The sequence below is a fragment of the Bison bison genome, unplaced genomic scaffold (assembly GCF_000754665.1).
Source record: "Bison bison bison isolate TAMUID 2011002044 unplaced genomic scaffold, Bison_UMD1.0 scf7180017864037, whole genome shotgun sequence".
NCBI classification, from domain to species: Eukaryota; Metazoa; Chordata; class Mammalia; order Artiodactyla; family Bovidae; genus Bison; species Bison bison.
In genome coordinates, this window is record NW_011494609.1 from 5689461 (window position 1) to 5694668 (window position 5208).

Sequence of the window (5208 nt, forward strand, 5' to 3'; positions counted from 1 at the left end):
GGCTGGTGCCCACCCACCTGGTATCAGAGCCCACCTGGGCCTGGTGCTCCTGCCAGGGAGGCTGGGTGGCCCCCTCGGTAAAGTGGGTGGATGGGCTCTTGTTTCTGGCCTTGTCTGGCCTCAGTACATGGTTCATCTGTGTCTGAAAGGGGGTCAACTTGCTCTGAGCCAGGATGGGTGGACATAGGGTCTGCTCTGAGGGCTCGGCCAGCTGGTTCCCACACAAGGCCTGTGGCTAACGGTGGAGAGGCCCCCAGCGTCCACCCCCTCGTGCAGCAGGAGGAGCCCGCGTGTGATAAAGACCAGACCCCCAGGTCACAGGGAAGCAGGAAGTAGCTGGAGGTGGGCTGACGGCCGTGGCTGATCCTGGAGGCGGCAAGACCACAGCATTGGCCTGACTCAGTGGGTTTGCTGAGAATCCCATCTCAGGCCCCTGCTGCCCCAGATTTTCCCTTAGAACCCCCAAGCTAGGGCTCCTCCTTAGCAGCTGAGGGGTGGCAGGCCTGGGCACTTGGCCCGTCCAGACAGGGGTGGGGCCACGTCCCAGTGCCTCTGCCCACCCGGGCCAGCCTCCCAGCCATGGCACCAGCCCCGCCCACCACTGCTGTTTGGGAAGAACTGGCCTTGTTGGCTGCTCTGCCTCCTCTGCCCTCTCCCTCCCTGGAGCCCCGGCCAAACTGCCCAACCGGTCATTTCCAGAGTCGAACTTGGGCTGGATCCCAGTGCTTCTCCAGAGGCCCTGCTGGGTGGGGGACTGGTTAAGACTCGCAGGCTTAACCAGGGACAAAGCCCCTTCATGGCAACCCTCAAGGGGCACTGTGGCCTGTGGGGAGACTCCATGTGGACGTGGGTCCGGCCTCACCTCATGTGAGGTGAGTTCCTGAGAGGCCCGAACACCTCTGGCCCTGGTCTCAAGGAGGGTGTGGAGCCTTTAGAACAGATGTGGCCCCTAGGTGGTACCAATGTGAGTTTTCACATATAAGTCCAGTCTCCAGGAAGAGGCTGCTTGGCCTCTACCCAGGGTGCATGTGTGCTCTGCCCATTGAAAACATGTGTTCTGCTCAGTGAACATATGTGTCCTGACACCTAGGCCCCACCTGCTGCCACACCTGAGCTGAGCCTCCTCAGGCCAGGACAGCTGGGTGGGCCTCACATTGCAGCATGGGCTCCCCCTGCCATCGACTTTGTCCCCCGGGGAGAAACAACCAAGTCATCTGTGATAGTAATAAAAAGAGAGTTTTATTTGAGCCAAACTAACATCACTGACTCGATGGACGTGAGTCTGAGTGAACTCCGGGAGTTGGTGATGGACAGGGAGGCCTGGCGTGCTTCGGTTCATGGGGTTGCAAAGAGTCAGACACGACTAAGTGACTGAACTGAGCTGAGAATGATAGCCTGGACAGCAGCCTCTCAGATAACTCTGACGAACAGCTCCAAGGAGCACGGGTTTCAGCAGTTTTATGTCTTTCAGAACAAAGAGCATTAATAGGTCAGGGTTACATTCCTTCAAGCTTAGCAAGTACCCAGCGAGTCAGTTTGCATCTTGGAAGAAAAGCTATGACGAAACTGCCGCTGCTGCTAAGTCACTTCAGTCGCGTCCGACTCTGTGCGACCCCAGAGACGGCAGCCCACCAGGCTCCCCCATCCCTGGGAGTCTCCAGGCGAGAACACTGGAGTGGCTTGCCATTTCCTCCTCCAATGCATGAAAGTGAAAAGTGAAAGTGAAGTTGCTCAGTCGAGTCCAACTCTTAGCGACCCCATGGACTGCAGCCCACCAGGCTCCTCCATCCATGGGATTTTCCAGGCAAGAGTGCTGGAGTGGGGTGCCATTGCCTTCTCCAATGACAAAACTAGACAAAACCAGAGACATCTCTTTATCACCAAAGGTCCATATAGTCAAAACTATGGTTTTTCCAGTAGTCATGTATGGATGTGAGAGGTGGACCATAAAGAAGGCTGAAGAATTGATGCTTTTGAACTATGGTGTTGGAGAAGAGTCTTGAAAGTCCCTTGGAGTGCAAGGAGATGAAACCAGTCAATCCTAAAGGAAATCAACCTTGAATATTCATGGGGGACTGAGGTTGAAACTGAAGCTCCAATAGTTGGGCCACCTGATGCGAAGAGCCAACTCATTGGAAAAGACCCTGATGCTGGGAAAGATTGAAGGCTGGAGGAGAAGGGGATGATAGAGGATGAGATGGTTGGATGGCATCACCGACACAATGGACATGAGTTTGAACAAATTCTGGGAGATAGTGAAAGACAGGGAAGCCTGGCATACAGCAGATACAGCATGGGGTTGCAAAGAGTTGGACATGACCTAGCGACTGAACAACAACAATAAGCCTTGGCACCTGGGAGGGAGTCTTATCATCAAAGACCAGCACTGGCATCCCAGGAAAGGAGGCACTTCATCTTTATTTTTTAACATGAACACTTTTTACTTCTAGACCATGCACCCTTTTCCATTAATTATTAAAGTAGATGTACAGTATAAATTTGACAGGCCACCAACAGGCTGTTTCACTGGCATAAAATTCAAGTGAACTCCTATATGAGCCAGAAGACCTTCCCTACTCCTCAGTGTGAACTTTCCTTGCACGAGTGGCCTCAGGCCAAAGTTGAAGGCCCAGGGCTTGGGAACCATCACCCAAATCCCCCCAAAGGCCTGTCCTCAGGGCATCCATTGGTCTGCAGCAGGGGGTTGTGGAAACAGACAGGCATAGGCCTGGGACTGTTGGGGGCCAGGTGGGAATAGGTGAGGCCAGATGGAATCAGATGAGGCCAGGTGGGGACAGCTGGGGCCAAGTGGGGACAGGTGAGGTCAGCTGAGACCAAGTGGGGCCAGCAGGCTAGCGCTCAGACATGAAGGCGGGAGGTTCTCCTTTCCAGGCAGGGAACTAAGCCAACTTTCTTCCCAGGTGGCTGCTTCTCTCTCTCAGGCACTCCCAGGAATGAATATAATTCTCATGGGGCTGGGGGTCTCCAGAACTGCTTTCAGGCACCGGCCCATGATGGGGATTGAGAGCGTGCTAACCTGGATGCTCAGATGTGCCAGGTTGGGTGGGGCTGAGGCCCTGGGTTGAGGTCTGGGTTTCAGGTGCCCCAGCTGTCCCTGTGGATCCTTCTCAGGCTGTGGGCCCCCTCCCTGCTGACTTTCCTCGTCCTGTTCACCTCTCAATAGAGAAGAACATTCCTCAGGGTGTATGGAGGACATCATTCTATAGGAAGCACAGCTGCAGGTACAGGTGGATGTTGGACTGGACATGATGACAGATGCAAGAGGAAGAGCCGGTGATGGCAGCCGGGGCCCGTCAGGGAGACTGGGAGCCGCCCACAGGTCGGGGAACCTCCTACTGGTCAGGGAGCTGCCCACCTGGTCAGGGAGCCCCCAGGTGGAGATGCAGATCCGGAACAGTGCCGAAATGCAGAAAACAAAAGCAGCAGGTGCAGAGGAAACACAGAAGTAACAGAAGACTCAGGTCCCTCCTCTCAGTTGGGGCAAATGGAGGTGAGAACCAGCAAAGTTCTAAACCATGACCCGATGGGTCCCTCTGGTGTCATTACCAAGGGCAACAGGACACTGTGCTCTTACCTTGGTGGGTCCACCAGGCCTTTGTATTAATGGCTGCATCTGAGAATTTCTCACCCTGACAAAAAGGGGACATTTCCCCTTCAGGTGTTTAAGGAGACAAAGAAAACCTCAGTAAATCATGAGATCACATTCTCTAGTTGAAGTGCAAAAAAAATTTTTAGGCATTAATCATGGAAATAGGAAAAAAAATCCTACCAGGAAAAAACCCCCCAAACTCTCCACTAGCCACTGGTTCTAAAATGAAAGAAAGCCTCAAAGATAGGCTATTTAGAAAATAATATATAAGTAAAAACACTAGAACCTATGGGATATGGTTAAAATATAAAATAAGGTTAAAAACAAAATATAAATTTAAAAAAGCATATTTTAAAATATCTATATTTAGGTGAAAACAAATGGACATACAATTGGTTTTTAATGTGATATGCAAGAAAACAAATTTTGAAACAGAAGAAAACCAGAAGAAAAGAATTACTAAAATAAACAGGGAGTAATTGAAATAGGAAAGTAATAGAATCATAAACCCACAAGCAGATCTTTGAGGGGAAAAAACCTATAAAATAGATAAAAACAGTAGATAATTCCATCAGGAATAATAGAAAGAGAAACAAACACAGAATTTTAAGAAGAGAACAGGAAATAAGCAGAGCAGCAGAGGAAATGAAAGGATCCTCTCAATCCAAGACAAACAAAGGGTGAAGCAGATAATCCTCCAGGAAACACCGGCTGCCAAAGATGGCCCAGAAAGCAGCATCTGAATGGGCCATGTCCCCAGGAGCCCTCCCCACTCCAAGCTTCTCCTCCGGGGGGTCACAGTCCTGAGGCGTCAGCCTGTGGGGGCACCAGCATCCCCGCAAGGTCAGCCATGACAACACAGGGACCTGGACACGAACCTCGGTGAGTCCGCAAGGGACGCTGGTTGGGCCTTTACGGCCGTAGAGAGGAGCTGGGAGGACGGGACACGCGAGCCAGTTTCCGCCTGAGTCTTACTCTTGCTCTGAGGGTTGGAGGGCCGCATAGTGGGAAGACTGTCTTTCATTCTATGTCTTTTAAACATTTAAAACCTGAACATTTAAAACCCTAAGTACCTGTGTTACTTTATCAAGAAAAGATGGTGTAACGTAATTGACAAGTGCTCACTGATGGATGATGGGTGAATAGAGCGTGATCCTCACAGTGGAGTACTGCTCGGCCTCAGGGAGGAGGGACGCCAACAGGTGCTGCCACGTGGGTGAACCTCGAGGACACTGTGCTCAGGGACATAAGCCAAACGCCAGAGGACAAGCCTGGACAATTCCCTTACCCGAGGTCCCTGGAGGAGTCAGATCCATAGAGACCGAAGGTAGATGGTGGGCCTGGGGGCCGGGGCTGGGGAGGGGCCAGGGAGTCCGTGTTTCGGGGGCAGAGCTTCAGTTCAGGAGATGAAAAGGCTCTGGAGGTGGTCCACAGCTGGGTGAACATGCTTCACACGGCTGAGCTGTGCTCTTAAAAATGGCCAGGATGGCAAGTTTTATGCTGTATATGAAAGTGAAAGTGTTAGTTGCTCGGTTGTATCCAACTCTTTGTGACTCCATGGACTGTAGTCTGCAGCCCGCCAGGCTGCTCTGTCCATG